At 39.2% G+C, this 23,554-nt stretch overlaps 1 protein-coding gene across 1 annotated transcript in view; it reads right to left on the minus strand.

Moving 5' to 3' along the window:
- Positions 1-16,670, minus strand: part of LOC145980711 (beta-1,4-glucuronyltransferase 1-like) — a 1,164,154-nt gene extending 1,147,484 nt beyond the window's left edge. The window contains exon 1 of the mRNA XM_083113777.1: positions 16,480-16,670. The gene's annotated coding sequence lies outside the window, so the exon portion shown is untranslated. The remainder of the gene's footprint in view (positions 1-16,479) is intronic.
- Between the last annotated feature and the right edge of the window lie 6,884 nt (positions 16,671-23,554).

Below are 23,554 nucleotides of genomic sequence, written 5' to 3' on the forward strand. Positions count from 1 at the left end.
AGACGATTATATACAAAGCACCTATTCAATCCACAACGTACTCACCTTGCCATACAAAATTACGTCTGGTTCTCCGGATTTCCAGTAAATTTTTCGATTTTTCTGCACAACACAGCTGACACCCCACGCAACAACTCTTCTTCTTCTCTTCCATTCCCTTATGCCGTTAAGCGTCGGGTACCTCGTTCTGTCCATCTCATCCACTCCGTCCGGTCTCGACTCATTCTTCTCATTTCGTTCTTAGTTTTTCCATATTTTAATCCTATCTTTTCTATTCTATCTTCCCATGTATTTCTTGGCCTGCCTCTTCCTACTCTACCCTCAACCCTCATCTCCATCACTTGCTTGGCTTTCCTATCTTCATTCATTCTATTTACATGTCCACACCACTTCAGCTGGCGTTCCTCTACTACTTCAGTCATTGTCTTCTTTTGTTTTACCTCTTCTCTTATTCTTTCATTTCTTATTCTGTCTCTTCGAGTTTTCCCCACTGTTCTTCTGAGATATTTAATCTCTATTGCTTGAAATTTACTTAGATGTTTATGTTGGAGTGCTAAGCTTTCTGTGCCATAGCCCATGATGGGAACTACAATTGAGTTGTAGAGTTGCATTTTTGTTTTTATACTGATCTCTCTTTTTCCCACTAAAGTATTACTCATTTGATAATATGCTGATGCTGCCTTCTTTGCCCTATTCATTATTCATTATAATGAATAGGGCAACAACTCTCACTCCTCAAATCAGCGTTGTCAGTAACAGGAAGCAAAATATTCGACTTATTACAACGGGTGATCGAAATAGTACCTATATCGAAAATGTACAGTCACGGACAGTTCTTGATTGTAACGATACAATTGAAAGTCAGTTGGATCGTTACAACCCAGAACTGTCCGTGACTGTACCACCCTACCCTATGTTTGTTCCGGTATAACTCTCGAACGCCTGGAGCAATTTCAACCAAACTTGGTAAACAAATTACTTACAATCTGGAAAGAAACACTGTGGATTTGATTTTTGATTTGATTTAGTTTATTTTACTTCGCGTTTTGTGCCTCTTGGCTAATTTGCGAAGATGGGGATGAGTGATGAAATGATGAAATTGATGAATGGACAGACATTCACAAACAACCAAGCCCGACCGGGATTCGAACCCGGGACCCTTGGCGTCGCAGCGCGGTGTGCTAACCACTCGGCCACAGGGTCGGGCGGAAACACTGTGGAGGAAGACAACCCTACGGGTGGGGGTGGGAAGGGGATGACGTAAAAATAATCGAAAACGACCAACATTAATGTGGAATCCATAGTTTTCGGTGTCGCTAAGGTGAATGCTGACACTACCAATGCCGTTCAACTCCAAGTTCATCACCTATCGGCATGGGGCAACCTGAATTCTTAGAAGTTGGCAACCTGAATTCTTAGAAGTTGGCAACCTGAATTCTTAGAAGTTGGCAACCTGAATTCTTAGAAGTTAGCAACCTGATTTTTTATAAGTTTGCAACGTGACTAGCGTTGGGATGACAACGTGGCTTCCTTCAAGACGTCAAGATTGAGCCCTTCCTCCATACCCTAGGACCAGGTGTCATATTGAGCTAGTCCAGGTCAGCATACACCACTGTTTTACCTACATAAAACTCCTGGCCTTACTGGTGATATAATATCATATCAATACTGTTTATCTCTCATAGCGCCGAAAAGTCTGAACAAGATCTCCTTACTCACATTTATAAAACAGTCTTACTAAAACCTATACAAAGCATATGTTCGTCTTTTAGTAGCATGTTAAGACATGTTCTCGGCAACAAATAACGAGTGTACCTGACGCACTGTTCCCCTGTAGGAAAGAGAACCCTTAATACCAGACGGTCACGTACATTTTATTTTACGACGCACGTAGGTCGGATATTTCCGTAGCTCCACTGAAACGCTTCTGACAGCCGCGTTGGATTCTGGGATTCCATTCCCGCCAGGTGCATTGCTTCATGGGAATTGTTTATCTTGTTTTTATGTTAGTGCTGGGAGGTAATTTGTTTATGGAGTTTTTACATGTCACTTGAAGTTTTTTATTCGACTTTTAAAGTGTGTATCCTGCATAACTGTTCAAACTTGAGTTTTAACCTACTTGTACGTATTTGTCCATTCCACGTTTCTCAGCCAGGAAAAATTTCAAATTTGTTGTCAGTAAAAAAAAGTTTGAGAAAAACAGTATTAAGTATAATTCGGATTTTTTATATAATTACACATTTAATTCTAGCATTTGTTTAGCTGTGTAAAACATAATGTGTCAATAATTATACCAGTGGCACTCTCATATTCTTCTCTATTTTACATATTGCAATTCATTCTACGTACTGCCATTAATCTCTAATAATAATTACCTGCTGGAAGCTTATAATTATAGTTATGTATTTCTGACATAGCTAGTGTCATCTACTTTTAGCCACGTTCTATGCACTGCACCGTAGAATGAAGGGCAATCTGTGAGCAGAAGTTTTCTTTCCTAGGTTCAAAATGTTCCTGTTGAATCCAATTTTGCTTGATTAGAAAAATGATAATCCAAAATCACAAAATATCAATATCGCTTATTATTGTTCTCTATAAACTCTCAGAAATATGAGAGTCGACTAAATGAATGAAAATAACGGAAAATAAGGACCATTGATATCAAATTGTACTACACTTTGCTAAAATGTCATATACACAATACGAAAATTGTTTTGAGAACAGTTACCATTAGTTATATTATTGGAATTATTTATAACTAAATAACCACAAGATATTGCTTGTTCCCAAGCCAAATTATTATGATTTTTGGCCTATTTATTCCTGACCAAGACAAAAATTTATTCTATTTTAAAACATAAACTAAACGTTACGTTTCAACCTTCTAGCAAGGTCCACATGAAAGGAAATGTTTATCTAAATCGCCTGTCAGGTGAAACCTGCTGGAACACCTGGAAAGGAATGTTCCAAATAAACAACTTTTCCAATATTCTTGTGTCTGGAGGGGAGTGATTTTTGTGTATATATCTCTTCCTGTTTTGTATCTTATTTCATTTGTATCTGGTACTATAGTCTGAAGAAGTCCTTGCTAGAAGGTTGAAACGTAACATTTAGTTTATGTTTTAAAATAGAATAAATTTCTGCCTTGGTCGGCATATTGGATTTTTGGTTATCATGGAAACAAGGCTTAATAGTGTTAACTATTTATTCCTGTAGGAATCATTTACATCACAAAACAGTTCTAAGAGGTTGAATGTAAAATGCGATCCTAACATCTTCAAATTTTCTTGCAATTTCGATATTTTTCATAAGAATTCCTCTTTTAAAGCTAAAAACTGTCTGAATTTCCCTGCAGAAAAGGAAATTCCCTTCATATGGTAACACTGGTAAGGCACAACGCATTCTCGATCTACCTAGTCTCATCATAAATACTGTCACAAAGTTTTAAGTAAATTGACACAAAATGCTGAGAGATATTGTAATATCCTAATAACATTACTGAAATGGATGCATGACAAATCAAAATCACAAATCATTATTCAAAATGGCCACGCTTAGCACGCACACATTCCGTAAGTCTTTGTGGCCACGCATCAATTGAATTACGCAACACATCGACTGGAAAATTAGCAACTGCCTTCAGAAGAGACCGCTTTAAACTTTCAATATTGGGATGTCTCTTCTTGCAAGCCATCTCCTGAAGCTTGCACCATAATTTGTAGTTCAAAGGGTATAGTTCCGAACTTGCAGAAGGCCAATCCGAAGTGGAAATTAAGTCTTGTACATTTGCCTCCAGCCACTGTAGTGTTGTTCGGGCCCCATATGTTGGGGCTGAATCCTGCTAGAAGCTCCAGTTCTGATCATGGAAGAGAGTGTTGTTGACATTCTTGAATAGTCTCTCAAGCACTGTCTGCTGGTACACTTTGGCTGATGTTTTGACACCTTTTTCACAGAAATGGAGCGTGCCCTCATAGCAAATGTTCAAGAAAATCCCTCTTGAAAAAATTATAAATTCTCATCAACCTAAGCAATAAATTGCCTTTCTTATTTTTACGTGCGTGTTTAAATTATTATAACCATTACTTTTTTGCAGCACCAGCCGTGCGTTGACGTTGCTCAGTGATTTCTAGCTCGCTTAGGCTATATAACGTGTGCCAATAGTGAGCCATAACACGATCTATTTATATGTAACCTGTATTTATGCGTCTTCCGGTTTCAAGTCTGTGATTCACTTTGAAATCAGTGGCTGACGTTAAGAAAGCTGTAGAAAGATCACCGTCAAATAACTGTCCTGCAAGGAACTGACTGTATCAAATCGGTTGGAAGCAAGCGGAACCTCCTCCGTCACTCTTGCTTCCCTTCCAGCGAACAACGCTGTTTTGGTATTCAATCTTATAACAAGGGTTCGAGTGCCAAGTGCACTGGCAGGGGTCCAGCGCTGGTAACCCATCTTCACGCGGAGCAACGAACGAAGTGGATGCCCGATCTCGCCTTTGGCTGGTATTCACCGCCTCCTGCTCTGTTTGTGGAGATGATTAAACAGAAGAGGGATCGAATACAGACTCACGGTTCGGGATTCGAGCCCCAGCGTCAGACCCTTTACAACGTGTTAAGTTAATTAAAACTGCAACGCTAAAGTTATGTAATATAAAATGTATTGCTCGTAGTATCATTGTGAGCAATTGATATTGGCAGGTTGACTTGTTTAATAATATTTGTAGTACTAGAATAACAACCGCGACTTAAGTGTCAGTAGTGCGCGGTTCACGTCTCGAGTCACGAACAAGTGGCTCGTTCACGTCTGGTCTTACAAACACGTGGCTCCTTCCCCTCTCGATCAACGAACACGAGGCTCCTTCCCGTCTCGAGTTACGAACATGTGGCTCGTTCATGTCTGGGCTCACGAACGCGTGGCTCCTTCCCCTCTCGACTCACGAACACGTGGCTCCTTCCCCTCTCGACTCACGAACACGTGGCTCCTTCCCGTCTCGAGTCACGAACACGTGGCTCGTTCATGTCTGGGCTCACGAGCACGTGGCTCCTTCCCCATCTCGACTCACGAACACGTGGCTCCTTCCCCTCTCGACTCACGAACACGTGGCTCCTTCCCCTCTCGATCAACGAACACGAGGCTCGTTCCCGGCTCAAGTCACGAACATGTGGCTCGTTCATGTCTCGGCTCACGAACACGTGGCTCCTTCCCCCTCGACTCATAAATATAGTTTCCACAAGAAAAGAAGCTTTAAGGGATCTTCACACCAAAATGACAAGCTATACATGTCACTTGGGAACAAACCGATCAACAGCAACGTTTTACACCGTAGTGGCATGGCAACCTACAAAAGCCTACATTCAATTGGTGGATACCTCAAGTGACATGCGACACGTCTAGCTTGTCGGTTTGTTGACATTCTCCAGGGCCGGATTAAGACGAAATTGGGTCTGATGCTTGAAATCTTCGGTGAAGAATAAACACAACGACGTTATAGTTACGTCACAGCTCAAAGAATAATAGTAACTGTATAATAAGTAACGATGTGTCTAGGCGTCCGAAATTGGGGCTCCAAATTTCATTCTAAGATTTATTTTCAGGTTAATATAGGAAAAAAAACTGTTCAGCTTTTGTACAATTCTCGTCCGTTTTCAACTTTCAGAAATGGGCCTAATGCTGCAGCATCAATAGCACCCACCTTAATCCGGAAATGCTTCCCATAGCATTAACTCTAATCAACCACGAATGTATGTCGGGGGGGGGGGGGGAGGGGCAAGTATCAGGATAAACGTAACAATAATAATAATAATATCTATATTTCTTTCGAAACGTTCAATTTCACAATAATATTGGAAAACAAGCACACAAACTGTATTTCTGAAAGCCAGAAAATGCATGATAAATTCATTCCGAACGTAATTATTTTTTCACATGTAACATGTAGGTATAATACACACATGCAACATGGAGAGACGTAAAATAAGAAAATACATATGCAACACGCTAACACTAAATTGTGTAGGGTATTCAAAGTTTATTTAATACAAATATGTACATCATATAGCTACTCTGTATTATTGAAATCCATTACATAATTAATTCATCCACCTCATAATAACCAACAGCAAAAATTGTATGAATTGTCTCTGAAATGTGCACGCTCCTTCCCCTCAAAACATTGAAGACAAAACCATTTAATAGAAGTCACACTTCTCTCTCTGGTAATTTACAATGCACCATAGAGCGCGAGCGAAGTTCTTGCAAACTGTAAACAATATTGATTTAATAGGGTGCAAATAATTTCACGGGGCTCCAAGGCATTCTCTCTTTTACAACTTTTTTCATTTAGATTGTTCGGCACCCAAGCCCGATTCCCCCGCCCCAGCTACGGCCCTCAACTTGATAAAATCAAGAAAAGCAGTTATTACGAAGGAAGCAAGCAAAGAAATTTTACGAAAGCAACCTTAACTCTGCCTGGCATTGCACGTATTGCATTAACTGTTGGTTGCAAAAAATTTAAAATCGAGGGGGGCAATGGTCCCTCTGTGCCTCCTGCACGTGCCCATGACCGTCAGTGTTTGCCCCCCTTGTCCCTCCTAGAATTCCTTTCCGTCCAAGGGTGTGTCCCCTGTGGTTGCGCCACTGACTCTAATGCACTCTCTTGCCTAATATTCATGTACTCATTTCAATGCAACACTGCTGGTAATTCTAAGTCACTTCCTTTTTCATATAATGTGAGCGTGTTTATGATAATTTGTTGCTAAACTCATTTAAGAGACTATAAAATTTTCTATTATTTTACCAATAAGTGAATGAAAAGCTGCAATCCTTTTTGACTACGCTATATTACGTAACATACCGTTAACACGTCGTTTATAACCAGTTGATGAAACTAGAGATATTCATATTTACTGCACATGAAAATACAATGTTCCATTGAGGCTACAAGTTTTAGACATTATTTAATGTGTTCACTTCATTATGTGCACCGTAGGCGTCAGACATTTACATATGAATGCGTCACTAAAGAAATATTGTATCATTTTTGGCCATGCAGTGGCCGACGTCCCCTTCTCCTCTGTGCCAACGGTGTACAATTACCCTCCCCTCCCCCGCCGCGTCTTCCGCATCCGCTCCGACAATCAATTAGCGTAAATTGTGGCCCAGTCATTGGTTTTATCTCGCCGTGCAGCGCTCCCTCCAGCATCTATGAATTACGGTGGGAAATAATGAATACTTGTGTTCAGCTCCTTTTGCTAAACCCGAGGTCGTTTGCAGCCCTCATCTTACTACCAAAACGCCGCAATGAATTTTGCCCAGATCCACCTCATACGTCAACAATTACCCTTGCAAATTCTTTATTTGTCTTTGTGGAGCAGTGGCCCCGGCTGGAACGGAAGGGCTTGGTCGTATTCTGTTTCTCGGCGAGGCTGGTTTCTCGGGAAAACATTCTAGAGTAAGGGAAGACACTTCTTGTGGTGCCCTGTGTCGGTGATGTCAAACAGGGGTGTCCAATTTGGGGAGGTTTTCTTGTCATTGAAACATAGCGAGCAGAAGAGACATTCCTAGATACATTCTAGAAAGACCCTCTTTTAAAATACTGTATTTCTTCCCTTTTGTGTGTACTAGAGGGGTGCAGCGAGAGGATTTCGTTCGAGTGCCAAATAATTCGCACGGACGACGCTAGATAGCGCAGCTCGAGCGAATAACACTAGAACAGAGTGAAGTGAAAGACGCAGCGAAATTGAAACTTAAATTAACATACCCACCATCTCGATGTAAAAATGTAGTTTAGCCTATCTTACCAATACACGGTGATACAGCAGCTTGCAAATTAATCCGAACAGGATGCATACTTTTCCAGGTATACAATAATCTTAAAATACGTTGCAGTTTTACGCTTTAGTTTCACTTTTTTTTTTTTTTAAATAACTGCACATTCTCTCTCAATAATGCCCTGTGCTATGAACAACGATCCATTTTTACTCAATAGTTCATTGTTGAAGACCCGAAGTGGAGTCTATTGTTGAAGTATTTTGTTATCGTCGACAGAAGAAGAGTCAGTTGTGTTCCAGTTATGTGCCAAGCGGAAGGTAAGTTTTTTTGTGTGAGTGATTCTTATTTCGGCAGCTACCCAAATGGATCAACGCCACGCAAACTGTCGAAAATTGTTACGTTATCACAGCATACTTCAATGACACAGAGACCTACTGCTACAGAATGTGGTGTCGGATTGGGTACGGTTAATTCAATTTTGAAACAATACCGAGAGACTGGATCCATCGAGCCTCAAAGAAAGGAAAAATGTGGTCGCAAATTCTTATTAGAGAGAGCAAACAGAACCGCAGACTTACTGCTGTTGATTTAACACGTGATTTATTGTCAAGTGGAGTAGACGTCCACGTTATAACAGCGCGTCGTAGACTGCTTCCATCTGGACGAAAAGCTTGTAGACCATTGAAAAAACAGTTGCTTACAAAAAAAAATGTAAAAAGCGTGTAACGTGGGCAAAACGTCCGTGAGTGACTGGAAGAAAGTGCTTTTTTTTTCGGACAAATACCATTCTGAAGTGCATGGTCACAAGGTTCCTTTCGTTCGTAATGGAAAACGTGAAAAAAATTTCACCAGAACACATGCAACAAACTCCAAAACACCCCCCGAAAATAATGTTCTGGGGTTTGTTTCACATCTGAATGGCCTGGACCAATAGTTCCTGTTAAGGGGATGATGAACAGTGATAAATATATTGACATACTGGGAGGAAAAGTCATACCTCATCTCAAGAAATATTTTCCTGATGGTGATGGTGTTTTCCAACAGGACCTAGCAAAATGTCATACATCTCGAAAAGTCAATGAGTTCTTTGATAATAACAATGTACAAGTACTCTACTGGCCAGGAAACTCACCTGACGTAAATCCAATTGAAAATTTCTGGTCTATCTGCAAAAGAAAGATGTCAAAAGCGGATTGATCAACCAAGTAGAAAATGCTATGTGCCCTAGTTAACGTGTGGTACCTTGATGAAGAAATTAAAAACATTTGTGCAAATTTAGTGTCATCCATGCCTAAACGTGTAAAAGATGTGATTACAAACAAGGGAGGTCACATAAAGTACTAAGGGTATTTCTAAATAAATGTATAGTTATGTATATTGCAGTAATTGCATTAAATGACAAAATGTGTATCTTGTTCGGATTAATTTGCACGGTACTGTATATGAATATGAAATAGGTGATTATGGGCTGAAACTACCAAGGTGGATATTTTTACACGTGTCTACGATTATTGTCACATTAAAATGATATTCCATTGTAAACGCTCGAGGGTGTTCACAGCGCCCTACGACGACACAGATTCGACATTATAAAAACAGCGATGTCCGTTGAACAGTGGAAGCTGCGGGCTGTCACTCTGAGTCCGTGCTTGCGGTGATGTTCCATTTACATATTTACTCCTTTGAATAAAAATCTCTACAAAATCGGTCTCGCAGTGTGAATTGACAATGATTGGGTTATAAAAACAGATGCAAAGAGCTTAAAAACAAGACCAATATTGTATTTGCAGGACCACCCCAAGAAAAAGTTGTTTCGCAAAATTTATAAGAACCTATTTTTGACAAATTTTAAAAATCTGAAATTTAAGAATTGTGTTTAAAACCTTTCTGCCTGCACTATACTAACATTTCATAACGATTAAACCACCTTTTTATTTATAGAATTTCAAAGATAGCGATCGTTGGCAAAACACCACAACATCACAACGATAAGAAATAGAAGGCTTGCTCGAAAAAAAAAAGCAGATTAACGCAGAATTGATAACTCGTTTTTATGTAGTTGGTTATTTTTTTTTGGAGTCAAACTCTATAATTTTTAATAGTAGTGTGTACTGAACCTGGATATGCAAGGAACATAACATTCGTAAATATTATATGTACTTAGCCTATAGTTACTTTAACATTGTTGGTTGTGCTACTTTTTTTTAGAATTAGAAATTCTTCATTCATGGGCGATGTTTAGCCTGTGACTGCTCTACCACTTAACCCGCAATACTTACAAAATCAAACAAACAAAAAAAAATATAAGTATTCAATTACATACCTATATATCCATACTAATTACTTCAGTAATAAATTATAAAAACAGATAAAAAATCTACTCATTTGCACAAATCAAAAGTTATTCGTTTCTAGTTCAAATCTGCTTAGTATTTTGTTACAACTTCAACGAATACTGAATCTAGTCATATGTACTGAGGTTCTGTCCTTGCTGGCGGATGACCTTGAAACTACTAGCTACTAATCGTCTTTATTGACTGGATAAGCTCTTACAGCTTGTTTCGGTGTGAAATCACGGTGTCTATAAGCTCCATGTATTGCATTCATTTCTCGCTAGATGGCAGTTTCTGTCCATGTATTTCAAAGCTGGCGTATTCACTCAAACGAATCACTCGACCCTAGTTCAGTGATGCCAGTTTCCAGATATTTTCTCAGTGGCATGTATGTTACATGTTTTTAACATCTAACGATTCCATTCTTCATAACAAATCCATATGGTACAAATTTATAAAGGTTTGTATGCTTCTTTTTCGAATAAGTTGGAAATGCAAGCAGCCTCGTTGATTCTGAGATTCTGAAAACAAACCTTTTTTGCCATTGTTTATTAACCACAAAGATGAGAACTAATGATTGGTTGAAATTGATATAAAAGGATACTACACAAAAAAAACATTCCCAGGCCACGATTCGCACCCAGAAAGATGGTTAGATCTTGAAAGAAAGCGGAGGGCGCAAATGTGTATCTTCTTTCAATCAATTTGGCAACTCCAAGTTGTGTCTACTTCGTTTCACCAGTTCCCTGGCATAGGCGTACAATGTATTATAAGGAAGTATTAATACGATAAATGTAATTCTTAAAGACGGGGGAAGGGGTGTCTGTGCTCTACGAAAGCAGGGATTGTAGGTTCTAATCCAGGTATCAGAGCACATAGTGGTCAGATCATTGTATGGCATCGGTTTGTCATATGTCCTCATCGTCATCCAAGAGGTGGAAAAGTGACTACGATTTTGTTAATGGATTTAGTTTATTTTACTCCTCCTTTGTGCCACTTTGGATAATCGGGAAGACTAGGATGAATGATGATGAGATGGATGAAAGGGACAATCACACGTAAAGACAGCATACAACGCGAGTCGCACGGAGCATTAGTGGCCGTGATTCCAGACGACAGAGCCTCGCTAGACTGCAAAATGCAGTCCAGGGTGTAAGGGTGACCACAGGACTTTTTCTCAGTGGGGACAGTCACAGAAACATTTACATTATTATTACATTAGTATTACTACTACTTATGCTTTTTTAAATTTCATACATTTGTAATTTCCATATTCTATATATAATTTGCATAACTGTATACATAACATTAATTCACGTAGGACAAAAAGCAGCTTTTTATAGTTAGATAATCAGTGTAAAATAGACTGTAAGTTTAAATGTAATCCTTTTTCAAATAATAATAATAATAGTTGATGTAACTTACGGCCTTTAAATCACAGAAAACAATACTGTTTGTTGTAAAATACCTCTACAATTTCACCATTCGAATTACATTAACTCTTTCCAGAAATGTCAAGGGGGCAAGTGCCCCCTCCCCTGTGGGCGCCCATGCCTGGGTGTACTACGTGGAAAGGAGGTTGGCATTAGGGTGACTTCGCAAAGGATCACCCCATGTGACTAACATGCCTAAGACAGTTTACTTTCCCTTGGTAGATAAGGTTTTGCATAGTACGGGAGCAAAAGTGGCAAAAAGTGTGTGTGTGTGTGGGGGGGGGCAACTGCCCTCCCTAATCCCCGCCACTGTCACATTGTACGAAACAGACTGAATGAAAATTGTGGTGAACAATTCTCTTGCCTATGTGTGCACAGTATGCTGAGCAAGGGGAAAACTTTTTAACTTGAACACAGGGTTGGAACGAAGCACACTGACAACGTTATCATCTAAGAAATAGGCTATAGCTCCAAATATTCAATGTTATAGGGTATACAGGGTGCTTCAGAAATAACTGAGGGGTTACAAAAAAATATTGCAAATAAAGTATTTAACTTACGTTAATGAAACCAGTCCAGAACGAATGAGGAAGGCAGTTTTTTTTAATACCTGAAAATGTTCAATGTGTGCACCACGGATGATACGGCACATATCAACACGGTAGTCTGCTTCTTGCCACACTCGTTACAACATAGGCTGTCCATAGTGTATATTGCTGCGATTATACGCTCCCTTAGGGCTGCGTTATCACGCGGCATCGATGAGACGAATACGCTGTCTTTCATGAAACCCCACAAAAAGAAGCCTCACGATGTAAGGTCCTGTGATCTTGGGGACTACAACATTGCACAAAACACTGTGAGTGATTTGAGTGTCGCCTAGCGGCAGGGATGTGGACTCTCGCTTAACAAAACACACACGCACAAACTGATTGCGTTCCTCGATCGATCTGGACTGGTTTTATTAACGTAAATTCAATAGTTTGCTTGCAATAAATTTCTGTAACTCCTCAATTATTTCTGAAACACCCGATATGGGAAAGTCTTATAGTTTTAAAAGGGGGTCCTGGCCCCATCTAACTTACCAATAGTGGGGTCTATTCTGAATTTACTGGTTTTGGAATTTCGAAGCTGATATACACAATCTGTACACATGAATGAATCAACTTCCAAGTCTCACGAAAAACAAAGCTTTAGAGCTACAGCGGCGTAGCCACGCATGGAGGCCGCTAGGGCCCGAGCCTCTCCAGAAATATTAGCAAATTACACTTCTCAAGAATTATTATTATTATTTACATAAACAAGAGTAGTAGTTCTTTACAGAATCTGGAATACTGAATTCGAAAAATGACATCAACCTTCGTTGGCTGGCTATGGTTTTCATGTTAAGCAGGGATCGCGGGTTCGATACACGATGGAGGCACATAGTGGTTCGGATCCCACTTTAAACTGTAGGTCCAGTCCCGATTAGCCTTACTGTGCATAAAGTGGACTTAAAACACTAACTCAATCAATCAATCAATCATGTTAAGCAAGGAGACGCAACTGAAAACATCCACCCATCGTATCGCTTCTACACAGTAACTTATTTTTCGCAATAATTCCGAAAACATTAATTTTACCAGAAATTACTCTTAAATGAAAAATTACACGTAGAACACATTTTGCATGTATATTAAGTCGCGAAATAATGCAAAATTATTATTTTCAGTGTATATCGCTAATTTCACCACATTTCGCACATATTCTACAGTATTAAAATTGATTGATTTGGTGTTTTAAGTCCACTTTATGCACAATAAGGCTAATCGGGACTGTACCTACAGTTTAAAGTGTGATCCGAACCACTATGTGCCTCCACCGGGTTCGAACCCGGGACCTACAGTATTAAAAATACTGCAAAAAATCATACACCTTCTGTTATGATATTTAAATTCACTTTATGCACGGATAGGCTAATCTGGACTGGACCTACAGTTTAAAGTGGAACCTGAATCACTGTATGCCTCCGCCGGGTGTCGAACCCGGGAACCCTTGATAAAAGGCGACGACATCAGGACTAAGCCATCTGGAGGCCAAATGTGTTGGACACTAGTTCTGACAAAACTAATGTGAATGCAGAAGTCACAAGTCATACAGTACATACTGACAGTCAATACTATTTTCTGCTACGTCTACGAGAGGTTTTGGCTCCATCCGAAAAATATCCTGGTGATGTCATAGTTACGCCTATTAAGTACGATGCCTCAACAAACTCCATAACAAAAATTGGCATGTGCCTATGCAAAATTTTATTCTCTTATTTAATGCAGCCATTAGCTCTAACGAGAAGTTTGTAAAATGTGTAGTATGTAGTGCGAACAAAACCAAACGTACTTATTACACAGAACTCAAAGTGTGTCAATTGACACACAAAAGTGCATCATTTTTTTGACTCCAACAACTGCATCAAACTGGAAGATGCACCTAAATGCATCAAAATAAATGTGTTAAATGACATATTAAAGTGGATATTTCGTTTGACACACTAAAACGTGTCGTTGAAGTCAAAACATTTGATGCATCTTTAGTGTGTAAAGTGACACATGGAAGTGCGTCAGTTTTTTCCCTTTCTTGCTCATGAGGGTTGCATACCTGTAATGGAAAAGTTCCAATACATTTCTCCACTGTAAAATATATTGCACTTTACAAACACTTTCTTGAAGCACTTCACATTTAACGTGCTTCAGAAGTGTTGAAATTGCTGAAAAAGTGATAGAAAGGAGTATTATTGTCAATATTAAATATTCTGTAAGTGTGTAAAATGCAATCTAGAAATTATTAATTATTTTTTATCATTTATAGTACGTATATATATAGTATTTATAGTACATTTCACACATTTAGAACATGCTGAAAACACTTCTTAGTACACAATGAACGAATTCAATATTACTGGAAATTTTTAGGTGAAGGGATGCTTAGTGTAAATTTCTCTAGTGCAAAAGCTACACTTAGGCTAACTAAATATTAGGCTTTTCTTGTTCACATGTGTGCACATATAAACACTCTTTCCTGTTTCAAAGTGTCACGGCCTTGCGAGTTCAAGGTTATATGTGCAAATATTAAATTGAATATTGAATACATGAAAATAACACTTTCAGAACACACTGAAAATACTACATGAAAATGTTTTTATTGCGGGAATGTACTTCTATGTCTACGTTAGTTGCTTCTTGTAGTAATGGGTAGTAATCCTTGGCACTCCCATCTATTGTAATCTTTGAAAAATAATTTCAAAATGAGAAAATTGGCCTAGGAACATGTTAAGTGTACCTATATAACAGCTGTCAGGTCATAGTGACACCAGTCCAGAGCACCATATGGAGGGGTAACTTGGACACTCGGCCTAGGCCAAATAACAATAATTGTCTGTGTACAGTTCATTATGAGTTTATAGTGTGCTGGCAGTAATTTATCCACACACCTCCCCAAAATTTACTCAGCACCCTCTAAATTTTTTCACAAAGGTCGAGTTTATGGACATTTTGGCTCAAAATATACCCTTACAGCCCCCTAAATACCAACTTTCACCCCCGGGATAGAAAATTCTAGAAGCCACTGGAATTCTGGTGTTTCCAATTAAGCAACTAATCGAATTTTCCTGACTCTAGATTGTTTTAACCAGTGGCAGCGATTTGGTTCCAAAATTGGGGGGCAAGGTGCCAAAACTGGGGTGGGGGCAAGGACATTTTACCTTCCCTTGGTAGATAAGGTTTAGCATAGTGCAGGGAAAAAGTAGCAAAAAGTGGGGGCAGTACCCCATCACGCCCCCTCTAATCGCCGCCACTGGTTTTGACATACTTGAATATATCCAGAATTACTTAAACCATATTCTAAACAAAATACCACATAAAATTAGTGTTCAAATATTTCAATAAAAAAATGGTAATTCTAAAATGAAATCATGAAGTGAAAAATATTACTATTTTATATGAAACTATGCAAGTTCACTACAGTGTCAAAAGTCATGAGAAGTAAACAAAGGAGAATTATCATAGAAAATGTTATTGGATATAATTAATAATTGCCACTTTGATACGTAAAATAATACTTTGATCTTAACACAGCCAGTTTTGTAATTAAATATAATTAACGTCACACCCTGGCACATTGGAAATACAAAGAAAACTCATTTAGAAACATTTATTAACCTGTCAATTTTTGTTTTCAACTTTCATCGACTCTTAGCTAATAATATGAAATATACAAATTAATTGTAATAATGTTGTGATTACATGGGACTCGAAGTCAGAAATCACTTAATTTACTGTCCTTCATGGTACCTCTGATCCAGGTTTTACGTGCCGAACTGTAAAATAATAATAATAGTTGTAACCTACGGCCTGAAAGTCACAGAAATATCTTTTTATATATATATAAAATATCGCTACAATTTCACCATCGAATTACATTAACTCTTTCCAGAAATCTCAGAGGGGGCAAGTGCCCCACTGGCCCTACTGCGGGCGCCCTTGGCCCCAGCCCGTCACTAATTGCCTCTATTTCCTAACTCTATCACATCAGTACTATATGATACTGACCCAATTAGCCCCCTTCCTTTTATACACTGCATTCTATTATTTTTCAGAGCCCGCCACTAATCAAATCCCCCTTCCTCATCTATCAAACTTCCCCCACTTAACAAGGGTCTCCTTCTTACCAGACACATTCTTTCGAATAATTCATCTGCATTGAATGTCTGCCACGCCTTTTACTCAAAATGTTATCTCCGTGTAGCAACATTGCACAATGGGCACCCCACCTGCATTCCGAAAACGTAAACACAACGTGCGTATCGACATGCTGCTACGAAAACAAAACCTGGTCTCATGTACCGGACACATGCAGCTCCCTACAGCCTGCCGCCTAGCTGCACGAGTGTTGTCAAACGGGTAATACTCACCGTTTAATATCCGCAGCTATCTCCGCTGTTTCTTGGCTCGTTTCCCAGAAGGTGCAGACACGAGGTTTACGTAAACGTAGTACGAAACGTTGTTGTTCACGGATTGTTATTGCACACGTTCTGACTCGCACCGGATTCTGTATCGCACTGTTCCTTTTCACACACTAACAAAAACCATACCTGCAACCTCTCTCAGCTGTCAACCGAGGCAACAACACTGACGCGTAGAGACATCTGGCGGCCGAAGCGCCGAAGCTCGAAACAGCTGAATAGCGTAGAGCGCAGAGTAGCTTCTGCTGTCAATAAAACAGAGGAAAGTCTGCGTGCGCAGGCCAAGGCTACATTACCGTTCCGTTCATTGAAAATCTTGCGATGATTCAGCGTCGTTTCTGCAGTCTTACGTCGCGTATTTCTACCGGAAGGTTAAAGTCGACGATGTAAATAAATAAGTGGATAAGTAACAATAAGAATGCAAAACAGAAACTTTCACATTCAAGAACAGATTCAAACTTTGCGTGCTTTTTAATTTATCGGAAAAGGACGCTCGGGGAGGGAAAGAGATATAGGGTCTCTAATAGACCAGTTCTTCTGTTAACAACAACGTAAAAATCATCTTGACATAAATTAATAAACTTTCAGTAGAAAATTGCATCAGATTAATGTAGCCATGGTTATTCTGTACGCAGTAAGAACGAAGCCGATGTCAACAAATGGAAGTGGCTTCTAAAAAATCCTGGTGGTAGCTGTGCAAGAATCTTGCGCGTACAAGCCCGTACTCAGGCGAGGGGCCATGGGGGCCATGCCCTCCGCCTCGAAATATGAATCTATAAAAAGCTACGAAAATAACATTGACGATTTTTCAATTTGTAAAAAAATTGATTTTGTTCTGGCATAAATGAATGGGTTTGTTGTGGACAGAGGCATACTCCACAAGTCTGCCGTCTGTAAAATTTGGAAGTTTTAGTTTTATAACCATTGATACAAGGCAACAACTTTGTACGTGAATGGCCAGAAGATAGTAAATCAAATAATTTACGTATCGAAAATGGATCACAAACAACACCCATGGCGAGGCCTGGATTCGAACTCGTGATGCCTTAAGAACCATATGAGAATAGCCAATAAGAAATGTAGGTGCGAATAGAGTAAACAACCACCTGGAACAATGCTTAAATATAGAAGCGTTATGTGTTTAGATTTTGCAATATAATTTGCACCGGTGGCCGCGGTGGCTCAGTCTGACTACCATGCTCAAGGTCCCGGGTTCGATCCCCGGCCGGTTCAAATCCGGGAACTTTTCTAACGATGGAAGCTGCGCCGGCGTCCACCCAGAGTCGAATAACATGGGTACCTGGGGGAAACCCTGAGGGGTAAAGGCGGTCAGGGGCGTGATGCTGATCACATCACCCCACTCACGACCGGATCAAGAAAGTGTGGGGCGTTACCCCCACACCCCCTATACGCTATGCACAGGGGAACACTTTACTTTTTTTAAATATAATTTGCTAGTTGCTTAGCAGATAAATTTATATAAAATTATAGACATATTTGGATATGCATGTGTGTGTGTGTGTGTGTAGTATGGAGGCTGAGGGTGGCTATGAATATTTTGTGGGGGATAGTCATATTTAACATAAAATTTGAATTTGAATTTGAATTTTTGGGTGCGTCAGCACTTAAAGGCTATTTTGCACCCGTCAAGTTATACGGGGACCAGCCCCTTACCTTATCAAAATTAACTAATATATCGTGTGAGGCAGTAAAACGGGAAGATTTAAAAAATTCAAAAAAATAGAGAAAGCAAATATTAGTTAATTTTTGAACATGAACATGAGTTGAAATTACTAGTGTACCTTGAAAAATGTTATTTTTCTTTTAATATGGTGTCAGTAAGATGGAGTCCTAGGTGTTGCACACATTGTCGGAGTCTCAGAGTAAATCCGCCCATGCCGTTATGCTGACATATTGGTAACCTTTCTCCTGCCTGTCCTCGATGACTATGACCCAGATGAAGAAACACTCTTCCTGCAAGATGGTGCAACTAGCTATACTCCCAGAGTGTGTATAGATGTGCTTAGACTCGCATTTCATGGTCATGGTGGTCTCATCAGGACATTCGGCGATATTCCGTGGCCTGCCCGTTCACCCGATTTGTCGGCTCCTGACTTTATCCTTTGGGGTTACCTCAAATCCAAAGTATTCAAGGACAACCCTCCAAGAACCAGGGATGATTTGAAGGAGCGAATTCGGCAAGAGATCCACAACATTCCGTTGGAGATGCTTCTCCATGGGCGAATTTACTCTGAGACTCCGACAATGTGTGCAACACCTAGGACGCCATCTTACTGACACTATATTAAAAAAATAAACATTTTTCAGGTACACTAGTAATTTCAACTCTTGTACAGTACATTCATGTTAAAAAAATAATTAATATTTGCTCTCTCTATTTTTTGTGATATTTTTAAAATCTTCCCATTTGACTGCCTCACCCTATATTAAAACATTCTGACTTAGGTTAAAAGATTACGCTGAAAAGGGGCAATCAGCACACATAAGGACAAGAAACAGACGCCAGAGCCTCGTTAGTGTGCAAAATGCAGTCCAGAGTGTACTACATGGAAGTTAGGTTGACAATGGGGTGTCCTACGTGAAAGGATCACCCCCCCCATACACACTATTTAACATAACACGCAAATAATGCATATTTGAGCTAAAACAGCACTTATTGGAGATAAGTGAAGACAAGACTAGTAAAACGGGGTCATCCACCACTCTGGACCCCCCCCCCCCGCTTCCTCCGGCGTTGTCATTGCTACCCTTATATAGTACAGAATGCCTCTGAACTCTGAAAAGTTGAAATAACTACACAGATCACTAGATAAATTACTGCAACTTATAATGAACTAACATATTTGTTGTGGCGTTTGCATGAGAAAATTCGAACAGCATGATCTCAATGGATCCTTTGAAGTTTGCGATATACACTTTTCTTTTAAGTGAGGGATTCATCGTATTATCATATCTCTACTTAAAGGGATGGCCTCGTATATCTATCAGTATATAATTCAAATGTCATTGAAACAAAGTGTATAAGATCCAAGTAAATCGACAATAATTGAAAGGCGTTGAACAACGTTTCGATTGGAAGTCTTGAGAGACGTCTTAAATTGCAGTCGTACACGATGGAAGAAAAAAATTGACAATCATTTCACATTTTACCGAAAGATGGAACTGCGCACGGTGAGAAAAAGACACACATCAATCGGAATATTTTTTATTCCAAAGGATAATAGGTGGTATACTGTTATGTATAATAAAGGGAGTCTGAGACACCAAAAGAGAAACTGTGGTTATGATGATGCAAAATATTTTTCGGAGATAAATAAGTAGTTCTTTGCATATATACACTATTGTTTGTTGTATAATTACTAACTGACAAGAATATCCCACAACTTCACTTTCCTTTCCATCTAATTGTCTTCCTTGTGGAATAGAAAAAAATAGCATTATTTGCAATCGATAATCAATTTCACTATTACGTGCTCTGATTGGTTGATAGTCATTTTCTTGAAGGGCATTGTTTAGAGCTGTTTCTAAATAAGATATGATGAACATGTAATGATGAGATCATTACTTGATTCTTTTTGTTACCTATATGTTTATTAATTAATTAAATTATACCGGCCGGTTTTTAATTTGATCTATTTTGGTTGTTTTAGTGGCGTATGTTGTACGCTTGTAATGGCTTTCTTTTTCATTCTTAGCCGTTGGGATAGGCGGGTGTGTCGCTGAACAGCCGATCAGCGTAAATTTCAAGTAACGGGGACTTTAACTATCTCTATAATACACACAATTGCAACTTTACGTTATTTGAATACAGGGTGTCCCAGAAGTCTCCATACATGGGACTAATATTCTTTGCAAGTGAGACACAAAGATGCCATTGACTTATGTACGCATCTACATGATAAAAATAATGGCGGGACTTGCGCCTAGATCTGAAAAGGTCGCTACATCGAGCACATCATATGACATTTCAATTCTAAAGTTACATTCCCTATGTCTGTGACTTTTGGGACACCCTGTAGTTTATTTAATATGGGAAACAGGATACACAAACACACATAACTGCAGCCACCTTCTTTGGTACTGAAGAGTTATTTTTCTATTAATCGTTGTAGTGAATGGCTACACGAGTCTACACATTCTTCGGAACAGGAGGACAGGGTTCACTGAGATGGGAATTTTCTGATGAACGACCAAGTTTAGCTCCTTCTTCTGTAAAAAAAGCTCCATATATCTAAAGGGAAATAGGCGATTTGTCATGATTTGAGTAAATAACTGTCGATTGCCAATTATTACTGTTATATTTAGGGTGACCAGATATTTTTTGACCAAAAAGAGTATAGTCTATAGGTTGAAGGTACGCAATCACAAATCATAAAAAGAAACCGAAAATAAGGGTGGCTATTTGTTATTGCTTTCATTATAGCCCCTATAAAAAAGGACTACACTTTACAGATTCAAATTACTTATGGGTCTAATGTAATTAAATTATGATTAAATCGTCCTTTATTGCCAGTTCAAACTCTTCACAGGTCATGTCCACACTGAATTTCACTTTCATTACTTGTTCGAACGTTGACACCAGGAGTGCACTTTTTCCTCTCACCAATAAGTTTTAATAACACTGAAGAGTCTTTTACAGTCAACATTTGTACCAGGCAGAGTATACAAGATTTTTATAAGAGGCACAATCACTTTTAAATTTGACCCAGCCTGTACTGACCTCCACTTACCCATCATTGTTTATTTTCTTTCTGTGGATTTTAATACATTTTTACGCGTAAAATAATGAATGAAATTAAATAGCAAGGAAAAGAGTATATTTGGGGATTTTTGCAAATTGAAAAGAGTATAGAGTATATGAACCTCTAAAAGAGTATAATACTCTTAAAAAGAGTAGCTATGTCTGGTCACCCTAGTTATATTCCACAGAACGTCAGGAATGTGTATGGGTGTATATTGAAGATGTAAATCGCCGAAAGTATACAAAATAACCCAGTACAAACGTTAACCTTGAATCTAATATGAAATATGGGTGTGCTCTGACGTCACTTTCTTTAAGCGTGGAATTCAATGTATTGTTGGTGGTTGATTTGATCATGTACGGACAGCTTCCTTCGTAGTATTTAACCCAAGGGGTAAATATTCTGAAAATACTCCAGGGGTGTATTTTCTGGAAATCTTACTGCCAAACTTGTACTGGAATCATGCACGACGACATTTTTACGAGCAAGATAAACTTATATTTTCCCCGGAGATTTAAAACCGTTGGGAAATGAGAAATCTAACTCATAGAAATGCTTTGCACACTTTTCTGTCTGCTCGTGCAATAATCTTGCCATTGTTGCATGATAGCAGAGGTGGGCGGAGAAACACAGAATTCCAGAGTATCTGATTCAGTGGTCTAGATCACGTGATATGAATTATGACCGCTAGAAGCTTGCTCCGTCTGCTGATTTATATAAAAATATGGCGCCCTCGCGCTGCAGTGTCTGAGATTTAAGACTGACAAACGCTGGATGATAACAGACTAGGCTTCTCTCCTGTATCCGTATCTCGTTAACTTTATCATCTGTGCGATGTTTTGGGAACTGTGCAGCCCAGTCGGGTGATATCTGATATACTAAGTAACAATCCGCTTTTCGTGTAATAACTACCGTGGCCCGGGTATAAATATGGTGCTAATGCTTCTTCGGTTTTCCGCCAGAGGCGCTGCGGCGATTAAATGGCGGAGGTTCGTTTTACTGTTCTGTTGTAGGGATCGTTTGTTTAAGATCAAGCAAACAAGATACGGTTTTCGTTTAGAGGTAAACGTGGACTGTAACCACAGCATGCAAATAAATGGTGGTCAATAACTTCGTAGACATGGTTGAACGAGCAGCAGGAAAGAAATGTTCATTGTTCGAATCACTGGCGTACACAGGGTGGGAGCTGGTGGGGCTACATTTTTCTTTAAATGAAAACAGTAAAGAATTCGTGGATAATATAAGTGATATATGCAAACACTTCCTTAAATGATCCAGAATTATCATGTTTGACTTCGATTAATTTTTAAAACGATGGTGAAAAATGATAATTACGAAATAGTTTATTTTGAATCCCATTCCTCCTCTCAGAATGCAGCTATGTAATACTCATGTTTACAATTTTAGCCCCCTACGAAAAATCCTGCGTACGCCAGTGGTTCGAATAGTGGGAAAATGCTGTCCACATACAAGGTGGGATGCACTTTTAAATTAGCTGTAAATCTTGTGAAAATTAGTGGAAGCTATTTCGATATTATCGTGAAAGTTTTGTCATCACATATTTCAAGTTTTTGCAGATCACTATGTCTGTACGGATCCTGAAATTTCGGTACCGAGATTGAGAACAAAAATTCCGTCCCAATGTTGATTTCGGGAAATCATTTACCGATTTTCAGGTTCCGTAACAATCTAGAAATTATTTAGAATGATCGCACATTAAAAGTGCAATTTTCATTCTAGAAAACTTTCGTGAACAAACACACATATTTTAGAAATCGTCTGTGCTGAAATTTAATGCGTATGCACACACACCCACACACACATGTTTCATGAAATTGATGACCCTGTCAAAACTCCTCGCGATTTTTTCCTGGGCAGGTTCTCGCATGGGACGCAACATTTTTTTCTTTTCGTGAGCACATATCTTCGTGTCGTCACCTCTGCGTGCTAGAATGAGATGCAAACACGGATGTGGTATCCGCGTGGAATATTAAACACACACACACACACACACACACACAAACAAACAAACAAACAAACAAACAACTAGTGTTGCCCACGGGACGAGACGGGACAGGCTTTTAAAAATTCGAGACGAGACGAGATTGATCATGTGTCCCTTTGACAAACGAATATTTTCGAGACGAGACAGTATTTCACAGCATTTCCACGAGACGAGACAGGCCAAAGTCTCGTCTCGTGGGCAACACTACAACCAACCAACCAACCAACCAACCAACCCTGGACTGCATTATGCAAAC

The sequence above is a fragment of the Lepisma saccharinum genome, chromosome 28, assembly GCF_977018435.1.
Source record: "Lepisma saccharinum chromosome 28, izLepSacc3.1, whole genome shotgun sequence".
NCBI classification, from domain to species: Eukaryota; Metazoa; Arthropoda; class Insecta; order Zygentoma; family Lepismatidae; genus Lepisma; species Lepisma saccharinum.